Source organism: Giraffa tippelskirchi, chromosome 1 (assembly GCF_054371585.1).
Source record: "Giraffa tippelskirchi isolate mGirTip1 chromosome 1, T2T-mGirTip1v1.2.pri, whole genome shotgun sequence".
In the NCBI taxonomy this organism is placed as follows: Eukaryota; Metazoa; Chordata; class Mammalia; order Artiodactyla; family Giraffidae; genus Giraffa; species Giraffa tippelskirchi.
Genome location: NC_137275.1, coordinates 210,172,028 through 210,191,235, shown reverse-complemented (window position 1 = coordinate 210,191,235; position 19,208 = coordinate 210,172,028). Strand labels below are relative to the sequence as shown.

At 40.4% G+C, this 19,208-nt stretch overlaps 1 protein-coding gene across 2 annotated transcripts in view; it reads right to left on the bottom strand.

The window, feature by feature from the left end:
• Positions 1–19,208, bottom strand: part of FKTN (fukutin) — a 122,295-nt gene that overhangs the window by 7,802 nt on the left and 95,285 nt on the right. The gene's annotated exons all lie outside the window — the stretch shown is intronic.

Genomic DNA, 19,208 nt, shown 5'->3' with positions numbered 1-19,208 from the left:
AGCCTCTTGATGAAAGTGAAAGAGGAGAGTGAAAAAGTTGGCTTAAAGCTCAACATTCAGAAAACTAAGATCACGGCATCTGGTCCCATCACTTCATGGGAAATAGATGGGGAAACAGTGGAAACAGCAGCTGACTTTATTTTTCTGGGCTCCAAAATCCCTGCAGATGGTGATTGCAGGAATGAAATTAAAAGACGCTATTCATTGGAAGGAAAGTTATGACCAACTTAGACAGCATATTAAAAAGCAGAGACATTACTTTGCCAGCAAAGGTCCGTCTAGTCAAGGCTATGGTTTTTCCAGTAGTCATGTATTGATGTGAGAGCTGGACTACAAAGAAAGCTGAGCGCCGCAGAATTGATGCTTTTGAACTGTGGTGTTGGAGAAGACTCTTGAGAGTCCCTTGGACTGCAAGGAGATCCAACCAGTCCATCCTAAAGGAGATCAGTCCTGGGTGTTCATTGGAAGGACTGATTTTGAAGCTGAAACTCCAATACTTTGGCCACCGGATGCAAAGAGCTGACTCGTTGGAAAAGACCCCGATGCTGGGAAAGATTGAGTGCAGGAGGAGAAGGGGACGACAAAGGATGAGATGGTTGGATGGCATCACTGACTCAATGGACATGGGTTTGGGTGGACTCCGGGAGATGGTGATGGACAGGGAGGCCTGGCGTGCTGCAGGTCATGGGGTCGCAAAGAGTCGGATGTGACTGAGGGACTGAACTGAACTGAACTGAACCTTTAAAAATTACATAAGAAATTTAAAGGGAAACAAACAGGAAAAACCAAACCAACCTCACAGATAAGCAGGACCTAAGGAAAAATTAAAAGAGCATATGCATGAGTTGCTCAGCCCAGTACCTGACACATGGTACCTGCTCGATAAATTTTAGTTATGACTCTTCTATAATATTTAGATCTCTTAAGAGGAACTTGGAAGTCCCTTTCCTACTGCTTTTCTAGCTTCTAAAGTTTATAGATTACACTAATGTTAGAGACATAGTGGTTAAGGGTGTGTCCTGAGTCATATCCTGATTCTGGCTCTTGCTCACCGAATTACCTCACACATGTTTCTCTACACCTCAGTTTTCTTATTTCTAAAATGGTGAAAATAACTCATGCAGTTTTGTGAGGATTGAATATGTTAAGACATGTAAAGAACAGTGCCTAGCAAATAGAAATCCCATAAATGTTAGTTATTATTATCCAAAATTTACTTACCCAACATCATAAGTAGTTTAGTTTTCTCCTATCATGAATACAATTCAACTTGGACCTAATTTTATAGAAAATACCTACATATAAAAGCATTCAAATTTGTGTTCTAGTATACTGACCTGCGCATGCATACACACTGCAACAAGATTACAATAGAACTGTCTCCTACTTTCATATTTTTATCACTTTAATAGTAAAACACACCAGAAGAATCATGTTAATAAATATAAAATGCATAGAAATATGGCTCCCCTGCTTAGTTCTTTGTTATACTTAAATGTTTTATATATGATATTAGATTATGTTTCAGCAGTTTGGTTTTTTTTATTTTCCTTTGAGATTAACACACTAATATTAGACATATGAGGGCTTCCCTGGTGGCTCAGATGGTAAAGAATTCGACTGTAATGCAGGAGACGTGGGTTTGATCCCTGGGTCAGGAAGATCCCCTGTATGAGGACATGGAAACCCACTCCAGGATTCTTGCCTGGAAAATCCCATGGATGGAGGAGCCTGGTAGGCTTCAGTCTATGGGGTTGCAAAGAATCAGACATGACTGAACGATTTCTCTCAGTCATAAGTCATATACATTGAAATCTACTAGTTCAGTTCAGAAAAAGTCATTGGCAGGACCTCCAATCCTCTAAATTCACCTAACTTTTATATGCCAATGTAAAAAAAAAAAAGAAGAAGAAGAGTTACTCAGGGCATATTCTAAAGAAGAGCTGGGAACATTCCCTCCCAGACAGAGGTTAAGACTGGGCCAGCAGTTGTTGCAAATTCATAACCGAGAGAGACTGAGGATAAAATTAGACATGGGGATATTAAGACTGGCTCATTAGAGTGAGCAATTGGCAAGTTTGCTCAGTGAGATTGTAACTGAGACTAAGAAATCCAACCTGAGGACCAGATGAGGTTTAGTCAGCAAGCATAAGCAGGAATAAACTCAAACATTACCAGCGCAAAAATGTCAGGTGAAAAAAGTCAAGCCAATGAAGCAAGAGACATATGAGTGACAAGGTATGAATGACCAGCCATAGTAAAACTCCTGATGTTAGCACCTGGCAGGAGCCAAACAAAAATTTCTCCCTGATGAGTGAAAAGTTATACCAAAAAGAACTTGCTATTCAAAGGACGTCTTCGCAGAAAAAGCACTGACTCTAAAAGAAAATATTGATAAATAGGATTACACTAAGATTAAGAACTTCCAATTACCAAAGGCGCTATAAAGAGAACAAAAAGACAAGCACAACGTAGAAGACACTTATTACATGTGTTTATCTCCAACACAGGAGTCTTACCCAGAAAATACAAAGAACTCATATACATTAATAAGTAGAAGAGAACAAGTATTTTTAAACTTCAGTACAAAACTGAGCAAGAAATTGAGCAAGTAATTTACAAAAAGAAAGAAGAAAGTGTCAGTCACTCAGTCATGACTGACTCTTTGTGACTGCACAGGCTGTAGCCCACCAGGTTCCTCTGTCCATGGAATTCTCCAGGTAAGAATACTGGAGTGGGTTGCCATTTCCTTCTCCAGGGGATCTTCCCAACCCAGGGATTGAGCCCACGTCTCTTATGTCTCCTGCATTGGCAGGTGGGTTCTTTACCATTAGCACCACCTGGGAATGAAAATCATGAAATACTGCTACTGCATCAATGTCAATGCATCTCAAACATAACGCTGAAAGAAAGAACCAGATATTTAAAAAAAAAGAATACATTCTGCATGATTCCATTTATATGGAGTTTAAAAACAGGCAAAACTAATATATGGAGATAGAAGACAGAGTAATGTAGTGGATATTCTTCAAGGCAGGAGTTTTGTTTTTGTTTTATGATATTGGTGCATTCACTGTGAAAATACATAGTTGCACTTTTATGATCTGTGCATGTTTTATACATATATTATACTTCAAAAATTTTCATTTAAAGAGGAAGAAAGACATCTTCTAACAAACTTACCAGGGCTTGGTAGGCCGTCTGGCCCTGACTAGGTTTTCTGTCTCTCCAGAAGAAACCCAGTGTCTGTGGGAGTAGTGTGGTGAGCCAAGGTATAAAAGCCTATCCTGATTCATGTTAAGTTTTTGCAGTCCATTTAAAGGCATTGTTATGTCATCAGCTCCATCAGAGGTTACACAATATCTAAGCTGTCTGCAGTTCCCTTAGTTCCATACTCTCTTGTTTCTAAAAAATTCCTTCCATGGGACTTCTCTGGTAGTCCAGTGGTTAAGAATCCCCCTTGCAATGCAGGGGACACAGGTTCAATCCCTGGTCAGGGAACTAAGATCCCACATGCCACAGATCAATGAAGCTCATGTGCCACAACTACTGAGACACAACTAGAGAGTCCGTGGTCCTCAATGAAATATCCTGCATGATGCAACAAAGATCTCGTGTGCTTTTACAACTAAGGCCCAATGCAGTCAAACAAATAAATATTGAACTAAAAGAATTCCTGCCAGAGCAGATGAAGTCAATAACAATCATCCTGGAGTTAGTCATTGCTGCTGCTAAGTCGCTTTAGGTGCCAGTAATTTTAGGTCTTAATGATTGGCTCCTTGAATCATTTGCTTTTACACTAAGGACAGAGTTGCTTAAAAAGTGGGAGTGGAGGTGAGAGGTGGGGATGGTCACCAGATACCAAGTCCACTCTGGGGGCCCTAAATTATGTGCCTCTGCATATTATAAGGGATCTCTTCTCCTTCCTGAAAGGGAAGTAAAATTAGCTAAGTAGGGTTAAGAGTCTTGTGCTGTTGTGTGAGAAAACGTAATCTGGACTCCAACTATGCAAATTTTATTGGATACTTTGAATTCAGAGCTCCATGGCAAGGGAACCTAGAGTCAGGCTCAGAATTCACTAAACAGTTATTCTCCACCAGGCTGCTAGATCATGAGAGGAGGGGGCGAGGGTGGTGAGAACATAACAACTCACCCAAAGATTGCCATTCAGATGGGGATGGTGAATGGTTCAACAGTTATATGAAAAATGACCACCATCACCACCATCTACATTGGGCTCTCGTGAGGAAATTCAAACAGGTTGGTTCATGCATCTTTATGTATATGTGAACTACTTTCTGTGTAGATGAAAAATACCTCCAGGCTCTCAGGAGCTTTTCTCTAATGGCATACAGACCAATGAACAAAGGTTATATGGCTTGGTAAGTACTATATCCTTACCATAGTTACTATATAGTTACCAACAGCAGGAAGCACAAGGTACTATGAAAGCTCTTCAAGAATAAGCCCTTAGCCCAGACCCAGAAGGTTGAGAAAGTCTGGAAAATAGCTGTTTGCTTAGCAAATACACTAGAGTCATAACCCCATATTGTACACCACAGTGTTTTGCCTGCCATCCCTGGCTATGAAACAGAGGATTTCTTTCAGGAGGCTCCTAACCAATCACATGGCAGCAAATCAAGTCTCTGAATTAGTAGATATTTATCTCCAGATATTAATTCACAGTGTGTCTAGCTTCCAACTAAATAAACAAGACTTGGGACTTGATCAGGACTCTGGTCTACAAGTCTAGAATTTGTCACAGCTGTCTCCTAGAAATCCAAGTCCAAGTCTATGAACTGACGCAACAATTTCTGTTTAAAGTAGGTGGAGGAACAGCTGCCTTGCAGTCACTATTGACAGCTATTTTGCAGAGCACTCTACTCAGATCATGAACATAATCGTAGATCAGATCATGAGCTCCTTATTGAAAATTCAACACTTAAATTGGAAAAAGTAGGGGAAACTATTAGGCCATTCAGATATGACCTAAATCAAATCCTTTATGATTATACAGTGGAAGTGACAAATAGATTTAAAGAATTAGATATGATAAACTGCCTGAAGAACTATGGACGGAAGTTCGTAACATTGTACAGGAAGTGTTAGGGGAAGCACATTGACTGAAATTGCCCACCCTGGCCAGGCACCATAGTAACCATTTGCATGAGTTGTTTTATGAAAGGAGGTCCTGGTAAGGGACACGGAACTAATAAGCCACCACCAACCAGAAGAGTTCAGGAAAGGTCAAAAGGAGACAGCACATGTCGGACCACTTCCCAGAATCCTTCTCACTGGCATCTATCTTGGCTGAACAAGGCTTGCACCACCAGGAAGGACTCTGAGTCAGGGTGATTGGCTAAAGACAACCGGGAAAATAATCCCATCACCATAAAACCCAAGACTGTGAGCCACATGGCAGAGCTGTTCTCCTGGGTTCGTTACCCTACTGGTCTCCGCCCAGGTGCCCGGGTGCCCTTTCCCAATAAAATATCTTGCTTTGTCAGCACATGTGTCTCCTTGGACAATTCATTTCTGAGGGTTAGACAAGAGCCCAGTTTCAGGCTCTGGAATGGGTCCCCCTTCCTGCAACAGAAGCAGTAACCAAAACCATCCCTAAGAAAAAGAAATGCAGCAAGGCAAAATGGTTGTCTGAGGAGGCCTTACAAATAGCTAAGAAAAGAGGAGAAGCTAAAGGCAAAGGAGAAAAGGAAAGGTATATCCAGTTGAATGCAGAGTTCCAAAGAATGGCAAGGAGAGATAAGAAAGCCTTAAGTGAACAATACAAAGAAATAGAAGAAAACAATAGAACAGGAAAGACTATAGACCTCTTCAAGAAAATTAGAGAAACCAGGGAACATTTCATGCAAATATGGGCACAATGAAGGACAGAAACAGTAGGGGCCTAACAGAAGCAGAAGAGATTAAGAAGAGGTGGCAAGAATACACAGAACTATGTACAAAAAAGGTCTTAATGGCTAGGATAACCACAATGGCATGGTTATCGCTCACCTAGAGCCAGATAACTTGTAGTGTGAAGTCAAGTGGGTCTTAGGAAGTATTACTAAGAACAAAGTGGAGGAGCTATTTCTAATTCTTAAAGATAATGCTGTGAAAGTGCTGCACTCAATATGCCAGCAAATTTGGAAAACTCAGCCATGGCCACAGGACTACTGGAAAAGCTGAGTTTTCATTCCAATCCCAAAGAAAGGCAATGCCAAAGAATGATCAAACTAATCCACAACTGCACTCATTTCACAGGTTAGCACAGTAATGCTCAAAATTCTTCAAGCTAGACTTCAACAATATATGAACTGAGAACTTCCAGATGTACAAGCTGGATTTAGAAATGGCAGAGGAACCAGAGATCAAATTGCCAGCATCTGCTGGATCATAGAAAAAGCAAGGGAATTCCAGAAAAACATCTGACTATGCTAAAGCTTTTGATTATAAGGATCACAATAAACCGTGGAAAATTTTTAAAAAGATGGGAATATCAGACCACCTTACCTGCCTCCTGAGAAACCCAAATGCAGGTCAAGAAGCAACAGTTATAGCTGGACGTGGAACAACGGACTGGTTCAAAACTGGGAAAGGAGTACGTCAAGGTTGTATGTTTTCACCTTGCTTATTTAACTTATATGCAGAGTACATGTGAAATGCTTGGCTGGATGAAGCACAAGCTGAAATCATGATTGCTGGGAGGAATGTCAGTAACCTCAGAGATGCAGATGACACTACCCTAATGGCAGAAAGTGAAGAGGAACTAAAGAGCCTCTTGATGAAGGTGAAAGAGGACAGTGAAAAAGCTGGCTTAAAACTCAACACTCAAAAAACAAAGCTCATGGCATCTGGTCCCATCACTTTATGGCAAATAGATGGGGAAACAATGGAAACAGTGACAGACTTTATTTTCTTGGGCTCCAAAATCACTGCGGATGGTGACTGCAGCCGTGAAATTAAAAGACACTTGCTCCTTGGAAGAAAAGGTATGACGAACCTAGACAGCATGTTAAACAGCAGAGATAACACTTTGCCAACAAAGGTCTACACAGTGAAAGATCTGGTTTTTCCAGTAATCATGTACAGATGTGAGAGTTGGACCATAAAGAACCCTGAGCTCAGAAGAATGGATGTTTTTGAACTGTGGTGCTGGAGAAGACTCTTGAGAGTACCTTGGACTACAAGGAGATCAAACCAGTCAATCCTAAAGGAAATCAATCCTGAATATTCATTTGAATGACTGATGCTGATGCTGAAGCTGAAACTCCAAAGACTCTGTTGCTGGGCAAGATTGAGGGCAGGAGGAGAAGGGGGCGACTGAGGACAAGATGGTTGGATGGCACCACTGACTCAGTGGACATGAGTTTGAGCAAAATCTGGAAGGTAGTGAAGGACAGGGAAGCCTGGCCTGCTGCAGTACGTGGGACGGCAAAGAGTCGGACACAACTGAGTGCCTAAACAACAACAAGTACTTCTCATGCTCCTGTTTACACATCCATGAGCCAAGCACTCCATACATGCTCCTCCTGCTGGCCCCCAGCATCATATTAAGAGGTCTGTAAGGCCCACTACCATGTCTGTAGGTACCACATGTGGCCCCTGTTCCATCACATAGTTATCTACCAAAGACTAGGCTCAGAAAGCAGATAATCTTTAATAATCCTTCAGAATAGTGAAAAGTTCAAAGACTCCCACTAGCATCAGAACAATTGCAGCATTTAGTGGATAAGAATTGGGAATTGGGAAAATGGCCGAAGAGTGAAACTGAAAATTTGCTGCCAATTTCTATAATACCTCAAACATATGGGGTTCTTCCACTATCACATTCCTACAATTCCAAAGCCTAGCCACTCCTTAGGCAAAGAACTGGCATAGAGATGCAGGAAAGAACACTAAGGTGGGAAGCCAGTGTCACACACCAGTTCAGAGAGCTAGGTCTTATGAACAATGAAAGACAATCACAGGGCTGGGACTTCATATCTTTATAAGACGCCCAAATACACCCAGCTACCACATAGATCTGATAACTATTGGGTCTTTCCTATTTAAAAAAAAATATAAGGTGTGATTGACATACAAATTGCTGTACATATGTAATAAACAATTTGATGAGCTTGAAAGTAAGTATACACCCATGAAACCATTACCACAATCCATGCATAAATACATCCATTACCTCCAAAAGTTTCCTCTCATCCTATTCATTATTTGTGTAAGATAAGAACCCTTAACCTAATATTTACACTGTTAGCAAATTTTAAGTATAAAATATAATAAGTATTCTTAACTATAAGCTCTAAATTTTACAGTAGATCTCCAGGAGTTATTCATTTTATATAAATGAAACTTTGAGAATGCGTGCTCAGTTATGTCCGACTCTTTGCAATCCCAAGGCTTGTAGCTCGTCAGGTTCCTCTGTCCATGTGATTTTTCTCACAAGAATACTAGAGTGAGTTGCCATTTCCTCCTCCAGGGGATGTTCTTGACCCAGGAATCGAGCCTGCATCTCCTGTGTCTCCTGAATTGATAGGTAGATTCTTTACCACTGAGTCACCTGGGAAGCTGATATTTTGTACCCTCGGACTACTAACATCCCTGTTCCACCCTTCAACCCCCTGCCCCATCAACCACCATTCTATTCTCTGCTTCTATGAGTGATTAGTTTAGACTCCTTGTGTGTGGGTGTTAGTCACTCAGTCATGTCTGACTCTTTGTGACACCATGGACGTAGCCCTTCAGGCTTCTCTGTCCATGGGATTCTCCAGGCAAGAATACTAGAGTGGGTAGCCATTTCCTTCTCCAGGGGATCTTCCCGACCCAGGGATTGAACATGGGTCTCTCACATTGCAGGCAGATTCTTTATCATCTGAACCCCCAGGGAAGCCCTTAGACTCCTTATGTTACCAATATTGTATAGTGCTTGTCCTCTATGTCTGGCTTATTTTACATAAGATGATGCCCCCAAAGTTCATCCATGTTGCTGCAGGAAACAGTAGGATTTCTTTCTTTTTTGAAGCTGAATAATATTCCATCATACCCCCCTTTTCTTTATCCATTCATCAATGGATTCTCAGATATTATTCTTTAAATAAGTTTTCTTTTCTTTCTCTCTCTTTTTTTTTTTCCTTCTGAGACTTCTACCACAAACACATTTGTTTTCTTGAAGATATGCCATAAGCCCTATAGGCTTTCTTCACATTTTTCTATTCTTTTTTCTTTTTGTTCCTCAAACTGGATAATTTCAAATGACATGTCTTTGAGTTTTTTGATTCTTCCTGCTGCTTGATTCGGTCTACTGTTGAATATTTCAACCATTGTATTCTCTTTTTTTTCATTTTTATTGCAGTATAGTTGCTTTACAGTCACTGCATTCTTTAGCTCTAGAATTCTGTCTGGCTCTTTTTTATGATTTTCCTTACTATAACTTTTTGTTGTGTTCATGTATTGACTTTCAGATTTTGTTTAGTTGTCTATCTGTGTTCTCTTGTGCTCACTGAGCTTCTTTAAGATGATTGTTTTGAATTCTTTGTCAGGCAGTTCATCGGTCTCCATTTCTTTAGGGTCAGTTACTGGAGCTTGATTTTGTTCCTTTGGTGGTATTTGTTCATGATCCTTGTAGCCTTCCACTGGTGTTTGCACATTTGAAGAAGCTGTCATCTTTTTCCAGTCTCTACAGAGTTGTCAGGGAGGGCTTGTCAGGGAAAGTCCTCCACCAGTTAGCCCAACCAGAGATTCTTCGTGGGCTGGCTGGGGGGTCCACAGGCAGATGGATCTGGTCCCAGGCATCAAGACTGGTCTGCTTGCTACTGGGTGTTGCAAGGCAGCAGCTGAGATCTATGCACCCCTTTTCTTTGTTCTTAGTGACTCTCCAGAGATCTAGCCTTGTCAATTCTCTCAGGGTTTTGGGTGAAGCATGACAGAAAAGGGCCTCCCAAGTGGCAGTCTGAAAGGCAGGGGAAGTCAGGCACTCACTTTACCCTCTCCTTCCCCCATGGTGGACAATCAAGTCAAAGGGATCTCTTTCAGTATTGTGCTGTGCCAGCCTCGGGAAGGGTGACATGCACAGAATGAATCTGTTCTTCTTACCCTTTCATTGCATCTTTTCTACTGTCTCTGAATAGAAAATAGAATGGGATGCTGTGACCTCGCACTTGATTCCAGAGCTCTAATGACAGTATTCATGGGTGGTTGTTAAATTGTTGTTTCCATGTCGCGGGACAAGGGCTAGAACCTCCTGTCTACTCTCTTGGTGATGTTATTCCTCTGATCTTTCCTATCAGTGAACTTTCTCTGGCTTTAATCCCAGATGTGACAGTGGACTTTGATTCTTATGTTGCATTTGGGAATTTCCATTGTGACCTTAGAAACTGATCCTAGGCAAAACTACTCAGAGATATCTGGATTTTGCTTTGGTATCCTGTGTATTCTAACCTCATATATAACTCCTTTCCCATTTTTGCACTAGCACCTGTTAGAGAGTACATCCCCTGCTGTTTAACTGGAGAGGAGAGGCTCATTCACAGCATTCCACATTCAGGGATTTGCTGGAGTCTGGCTTTAAGAAACCCTGAGTTTTACACAAAACATAGGAGAAAAACTGCCAGCATGAATTCAGCAATGATTTTCTATTAGTATATCTCATGAATATCTAACTTCAAGCATTTTCTATTCAACAAGTTTTCTTAATCTTAGCCAAAATTTTTAATCTTCTAGGTTAAAAAAAAATCTATTATTACTACAATTTTCATAAAGAAGTCGTCTTTTTAACAGAGCTATGTCTGTGGTACTTGATTTGAAATGAAGTCAAGGCAGTCAGCTTCGAAAAGTCCCAAGACTTCAACCCACATCAAACCTAACCTCTAGTCCTTAGTACATTATAAGAATTTGATGAAAGAATATGAATGGAGCAGTAAAAATCCAATAGGGCTTCATGTTGAGGTTTGACAGAAAACAACAGAATTTTATAAAGCAATTATCCTTCAATTAAAAAATAAATAAAATTTTTTTAAAAAGAAAAGATAAAAAAAGATAAAAAGACAAATAAGAGAAAAGCTGTAAAAAAAAATCAATATAGGGAGTCCAACATACATCTAGTAAGAGTACAAAATGAACAAAAAATAAAAAACGGTGAATGAGTGGATGTAGGGTGGTGGGAGAGGACCCAGATTTGAAAATTTCAACCAGAATTATACCATAAGTGAAAACCTATGCTAACATACATAATTATGAAATGAATAGAATACCAAAGACTAAAAGCTCAACTGAAATTCCATCACCCCACTAGCTTTGTTCCTAGTGATGCTTCCTAAGGCCCACTTGACTTCCCATTCCAGGATGTCTGGCTCTAGGTGAGCACATCATGGTGGTTATTTGGGTCATGAAGATCTTTTTTGTATAGTTTTGTATCTTTTTTGTATCATTTTGTATAACATAAAATGTTCCCTTGGTATCTCTAATTTTCTTGAAGAGATCTCTAGTCTTTCCCATTCTATTGTTTTCCTCTATTTCTTTGCAGTGATCACTGAGGCAGGCTTTCTTATGTCTCCTTGCTATTCTTTGGAACTCTGCATTCAAATGGGTATATCTTTCTTTTTCTCCTTTGCCTTTAGCTTCTCTTCTTTTCTCAGCTATTTGTAAAGCCTCCTCAGACAACCATTTTGCCTTTTTGCATATCTTTTTCTTAGGGATGGTCTTGATCACTGCCTCCTGTACAATGTTACAAACCTCCGTCCATAGTTCTTCAGGCACTCTGCCTACCTAATCCCTTGAATCTATTTGTCACTTCCACTGTATAATCGTAAGAGATTTGATTTAGGTCACACCTGAATGGTCTAGTGGTTTTCCCTACTTTCTTCAATTTAAGTCTGAATTTGGCAATAAGGAGTTCATGACTGAGCCACAGTCAGCTCCTGGTCTTGTATGTTCAACAGTATGTGAATGTATGTTCAACAGTACGTTCCACAGTATGTGAACCATGAACTTCCAGATGTTTGACCTGGTTTTAGAAAAGGCAGAGGAACCAGAGATCAAATCGCCAACATCTGTCGGATCACTGAAAAAGCAAGAGAGTTACAGAAAAACATCTATTTCTGCTTTATTGACTACACCAAAACCTTTGACTGTGTGGATCAAAACAAACTGTAGAAAATTCTTAAAAAGATGGGAATACCAGACTACCCGACCTGCCTCTTGAGAAATCTGTATGCAGGTCAGGAAGCAACAGTTAGAACTGGACATGGAACAACAGACTGGTTCCAAAGAGGGAAAGGAGTACATCAAGGCTGTATGTTGTCACCCTCTTATTTAACTTATATGCAGAGTACATCATGTGAAATGCCGGGCTAGATGAAGCACAGGCTGGAATCAAGATTGCCAGGAGAATATCAATAACCTCAGAGATGCAGATGACACCACCCTTATGGCAGAAAGCAAGAACTAAAGAGCCTCTTGATGAAAGTGAAAGAGGAGAGTGAAAAAGTTGGCTTAAAACTCAACATTCAGAAAACTAAGATCATGGCATCTGTTCCCATCACTTCATGGCAAATAGATGGGGAAACAATGGAAACACTGACAGATTTTATTTTGGGGGGCTCCAAAATCACTGCAGATGGTGACTGCTGCCATGAAATTAAAGGACACTTCCTCCTTGGAAGAAAAGCTATGACAAACCTAGACAGCATATTAAAAAGCAGAGACATTACTTTGCCAACAAAGGTCTGTCTAGTCAAAGCTATGGTTTTTCCAGTAGTCATGTATGGATGTGAGAGTTGGACTATAAAGAAAGCTGAGCGCAGAAGAATTGATGCTTTTGAACTGTGGTGTTGGAGAAGACTCTTGAGAGTCCCTTGGACAGCAAGGAGATCCAAGCAGTCAATCCTAAAGGAAATCCAGTCCTGAATATTCATTGGAAGGACTGATGCTGAAGCTGAAACGCCAATACTCTGGCCACCTGAGGCAAAGAACTGACTCATTAGAAAAGACCCTGATGCTGGGAAAGATTAAAGGCAGGAGGAGAAAGGGACGACAGAGGATGAGATGGTTGGATAGCATCACCAACTCAATGAACATGAGGAAGCTCCAAGAGTTGGTGATGGACAGGGAAGCCTGGCGTGCTGCAGTCCACGGGGTCGCAAAGAGACACGAATGAGTGACTGAACTGACTGACTGAGGAAGATAAGGAATACAGGAATACCTGGTTTTGTCATGCTTTGCTTTACTGTGCTTTGCAAATGTTGTTTTTTAAAAATTGAATGTTAGTGGTAACCTGTATCCAGCAAGTCTATCAGCACTATTTTTCCAACAGCATTTGCTCACTTCATATTTTTGTGTCACCTTTTGGTAATTGCAATATTTCACATTTTTGCATTATTATATATTTGTTATGCTGATCTGTGATCACTGATCTTTGATGTCACTACTCACTGAAGGCTCAGATGACAGTTAATTTTTTTTTTTTTTTAGCAATAAAGCATTTTAAAGTTAAAAAAAATCCAACAGTGGTGAAAAAAGGCCATTTGCAGCTAAATTAACACCAAGGTTAATATGTTTACATATTCATTATTGTTTACATTGCTGGCTATTAAACTACTAGCAAAAGGAAGTCTGAAATTGGCCTATAGTATTCAACTGTGTAAGGAAATTTATTAAAAAATACTGGTGGAAAATTTTCAGGCAAAAAAAAATCTACCTTAAATACATTGTAAATTGAGTAAAAATAACATTTTTGTGGCAAGAAATGATTTATTTAAACACACCTGAAATTTTTCACCTCTGCCTCCCACATTCCATCCTAATAAGAATCTTAGGCTATAATAGTATAAGAATAAATTTTTAGGTATTAAAAACAGCAAAGAGAGGGGACAGAAGGTGGGAGAAAAGGGACAGCAGAGATGAAACATGCTTTGCTTTTCTTCTCTTGATGGAAACATTACTGCTGCATATCTAGGCTACCTTAGGGGTAATGGAGAGGGAGTTGTGGTGAAATGAGCATGTGAACAGAGAAGGCCTCAATCATTCATTAATTTCAGGACACTAGATGTTTTCAACTCTGTAAATGGACGTGAATTACAAGCATCTCTCAGATCAGATACAGGAACTCAGTGTGAGATCCCAGAGGGAATGAGGGCTTTGAAATAAGAGAAAGTTGTGATAGAGACAGGTATGTGGCAATCTCCAGAGAACAGAGCTGCAAGAGCTGGGACTTCATCACCCAAGAGTGTAACCAGTTTAGAAACTAACACAGGGGCTGAGTACCAACCACTAGGGCAGCAAGAGCCTGATGTGTGAAAGGGTCAGATGCCTGCATCGGAGGAAGAGACCAATTCAGGCAGCATTTGACTATGTCTTGACCAAGAAAGGAGGAAAGTGAATGGTACAAATATAGAAGAACAGTGGCAGGAAAGTTAAGGGCTAAAAATGAGCTGAAGCTAATTGAAAACACTTGTCTAGATTATTCTAGAACAATTTCACTTACCTATTTGAAAATTCAAATTGGCTTTTCCAATTTCACAATACATGAAGCTTTTTTGAAGCCATTAGTATAAAAGTTAACATTATGTGTACAGTCTTACAGAATGTAAGTCAACTTGAGGTAGCATGTGAGGCAATGTGAAGTCAATGTGAGGCAGCATGCAGGGGTTGGGGGCAGGGAACACACTGGATTTGGACTCAGAAGCTCAAGTCGTTAACTGGAGGATTCTCCTTGGATTGACTCTTTTAACATTTCTTAAATTGCAGTTTTGACACTTGAAAATGGGCTTGAAAATACCAGTTTTGCTGCTCTTACTGTCCATCATGCAGATTAAATTATATACTTCTATATTTTGAATAAACAGAAAGCTTTAGATGAACATAAATTATTTTTAAAATCAGGTGTGGAAGATGCCGCTAGAGGAGTCAGCAAACACAGGGCAGAGAACAATACAGGAATAGCAATTGCCTCATTGAAGTGTTTTCTAATTTCCATACCTAGAGTATCTTTCTCTACCAGAGTGCACATTCTGAAGGCAAGAGTGAAGTTTTAGATACTTTTGCACTTCCCAACCCAAGGAAGACAGGACCACAACTGTCATCCTTAAGAGGTAGTAGGTGCCAATAAATGTTTGTTGAATTGTACCACCTGGCTTCAGCTTCTAACCTTATATTGAGTTGCCAAGAGGGTAAATGTGAGTAAGTTGGGAAGGAAGAAGAGGAAACTTACTTTACAACAGGGGCAAACCGCCTTGTCATTGAGGCCCTCATTGTGCCTTCACTGTGCTGCCTTGTCTTTTCTGTTCTGAACACAGCCGGCTACTGGGCACTCTGAGCTGTCAAGAGCTCGGTGGGCTTCCCGGACTAGCAGCTTTGTGTGACTGAACACATGATGTACTTTCTTTTGGCACTTTTAGTGGGTAGGTTTACCGACAAAGTCGTTGTCCCTCTCTTCCTGGCCCTAGCTCTCTGCAGATCTAGTTATGCTGTTTAGGTTCATGAAGTACAAATTAGCATAATCCGATTAGATGAGCTGCTGAGGGGCATTTTCTCCATCTGAAAAGCAGAGAAAAGAAAAGTGCCTCACAAAGAGGGGAGCCTGGAGCTGGAAGGGCAGAGGGGACAATTGCTCCTGGGCTGCTGGCCTGAAAGCTTGCACCTGCACAAGCCCTCTTGTAAATAAGGACTCTTAGATGGTATTAAACAGGGGACTGAGAAGTCGGAGGGAGCCGGGGGAGGTAAGTATGGGGAAGAGAAAGGCAGGACAGCGGCTCTGCATCCCATTAATTGATTTATCTGGATTGCCAAGCGGGGCTTGCTGACAGAAGAGAATGCCCGTTTGATTCCTACTCAGCATTGAGAGTGGGTCAGCCCCATAATCGGGTCTATCGAGATAAGCGTTTTAGAATCTCTGCAAGAGACTGATAAGGGGTTTACTTGTTGGGAACAAAGTTCAGTGGATGTTTGATTTCAGTACTTGCTGAATTGGACTTCTGTATTTTTCCTTTATTTCCGGAAAAGAAAACAAACAAAAAAGCTGGGTGATGGTAGTTGTTTTAGGACTGTGGGTGATGTGTGCTTAGAAACCACAAGAGGAAACTCAACTATCAAAACTGTTAAAATAGGGGAAGCCAGGGAATTTTTTTTGGCTGAGTGCACCTTTCTTGGCTATAGACAGTTTATGGGTATAAATGAAATTTTCATTATTTTGAAAATTAAGAAGGACCCTAATCTTTGTGTGTGATAAATTTTGAATTTCCAGGAGGTGATTTCTTCTACCTTTCCTACTTGGAAGAAAGACTTTTTTACCCTTAAAGATGAAAGAGTCCTGAGACGACATCCCTGTACTTGACCCTCTGCACCAGTTTACATGATGCTCAGAGAACATCTGAATGTGTCCAACTCTATGAGAGCAAAAGGAAACCTCATTTAAACCTGAATTACAACGTGATGAACATCAAAGGCCAGATAGAGGAGGCTCATTTCTGTTGATACATCTTCTGCAGTGGTGTTCAACATAATTTAAAGTGGTGTTCAACATAATAGGAACAGAACCCCCATCATTTCCTTTGGATAATTTATTCTATATCAAAGAATTCTTGTGGATAGAAAACCCAAATTACCAATCAATTTACTCTGTACTAAAAAAAAAATTCATTTCAATCACTGCCTACCTGCAGTGAGCACTTACTTCCTGTGTGTGTGTGTTAGTTGCTCAGTCATGTCTGACTCTTTGCAACCCCATGGACTATAGCCCACCAGGTTCCTCTATCCATGGAGTTCTCCAGGCAAGAATACTGAACTGGGTAGCCATTCCCTTCTCCAGGGGATCTTCCTGACCCAGGGATCAAACCAGGGTCTCCAGCATTGCTGGCAGATTCTTTACCGTCTGAGCCACCAGAGAAGTCCACTTATAAACCTAAGTCCATTTAGAAACCATGAGAGGTTTCTATTCTTCAAGGTAGAAGAACACAGAGAGATTTGGCCAGTGCTGAAAGGCAGATATGGATTCAGAGCCTTGTCTTGCTGCTTGCTCATTGCACGAATCTTAAGTTGGTCTCCTAGACTCTTCAAAGCCACAATTGCCCCGACTGTAAATTAAAGCAAATACCTCCACTAAATGGTAGTTAGAAGTATTGAAGATGACATTTATAAGATGTCTGGCACATAGCAAACACTCAATTAATATGAATAACCCTTCCTCAAGGCATTTATATTTCCCGTCCCTACCTGCAAGCTGCTATCTTCATTTCCCTTATGTCGTGTGTCCAGGTAGATGTATCCTGATACGCAAACACAGTGCAGTTTTCTAGTCCAAATAACTGTCTCTCCTCTGCTTTATCTCCTCTCTTTTCACCAGTATGTCTATCCTCCCTTTCTATGCTGAAGCATCCTTTCTCCTGGAGCCTAGAGTAATATAGCCTCTCAGAGAAGAACAAGGAAGACAGTGTGAAGCTGTTTTCAGAGGCTCTGGAGCCTAGGGAAGAAATTTAGTCTAGGGAGGCAGGTAAGGAAAGAATTTCTATTTGCCAGAAGCCAAAGTGAACATGTGAAATACCTTAAGTGTGATCTGGGGATCTGGAGGCCTGGTATTCAGAGAAGAGAGGTGAGGAGTAGATGGAGTAAGGCCTGAGAAGCTCATGAGCTCTGACAGGCTTTGTCTCCCTTGGGCGGTGGGTTGAAACAGTTGCACTTCACACATCCTCTTACATAGAATAATGGAGTGGCAGAAAAGGCAGCGGTGCAAGGTATCCTTAGACAAGGTGCTCTGACTATCCACATAGCTTTGGCAATAGTCAAACCTATGGTCAATTAATCTACAACAAAGATGGCAAAACTATACAATGAAGAAAAGACAGTCTCTTCAATAAACAGTCCTGGAAACACTGGACAGCCACATGTAAAAAAAAAAAAAAATGAAATTAGAACATCCTTTAACACCATACACAAAAATAACTTTAAAATGGATTAAAGACCTAAGGTAAGACTGGATACTATAAAACTCCTAGAAGAAAACATAGACAGGACACCCTTTGACATAAATTGCAGCAATATCTTTTCTGAGCCATCTCCTAGAGTAATGGAAATAAAAACAAAAATAAACAAATGGGTCCAAATTAAGCTCAAAAGCTTCTGCACAGCAAAGGAAACCCTAAACAAAACAAAGACAACCCACAGAACAGGAGAAAATATTTGCAAACAATATGACTGATAAGAGATTAATCTCCAAAATTTATAAACAGCTCATGCAGCTCAATATTCAAAAACAAACAATCCAATCAAAAAATGGTCAGAGGACCTAAAAAGACATTTCTCCAAAGAAGACATACAGATGGCAAAGAGACACATGAAAATATGCTTAACATGGCTAATTATTAGAGAAATGCAAATCAAAACTATAATGAGATGTCACTCACATCAGTCAGAATGGCCATCATCAAAAAGTCTACAAAAGCTAGAGATGGTGTGGAGAAAAGAAAAGCCTCCTACATTATTGGTGGGAATGTAAATTTGTACAGACAGTATACAGAACATCATGGATGTTCTTTAAGAAACTAAAAATACAACTACCATATGATCCAGCAATCCGACTCCCAGGCACACACCCAGAGAAAAACATGGTTTGAAAGGACACAGGCACCCCAGTGTTCACTGCAGCACTGTATACAATAGCCAAGACATGGAAGCAATCTATATATCCATCCACAGATGAATGAATAAAGATGTGGCAATATATACGATGGAATATTACTCAGCCATTAAAAAGAATGAAATAATGCTATTTGCAGCCACATAGATGGATGTGGAGGTTATCATACTAAGTGAAGTAAGTCAGATGAGAAAGACCAACATCATGTGAAATTGCTTATATGGGGAATCTAAAAAAAAAATCATACAAAGGAACTAACTTACAAAACAGAAACAGGCTCACAGATCTAGAGAACTAATTTATGGTTACCAGGGAAGAAGAGTTGGAGAGAGGGACAGAGTGGGAATTTGGGATTGACATATGCACACCGCTATGTTTAAAATAGATAACCAAGACTTCCCTGGTGGGCCAGTGGTTAAGACTCCACACTTTCAATGTAGGGAGCACAAGATCCCTGGTCAAGGAAGGTCTACATGTCATGTGGTACAGTCAAAAAAAAAAACATAACCAACAAGGATCTACCGTATAAGCACAGGAACTCTGCTCAATAGTCTGTAATAACCTAAGTGGGGAAAGAATTTGAAAA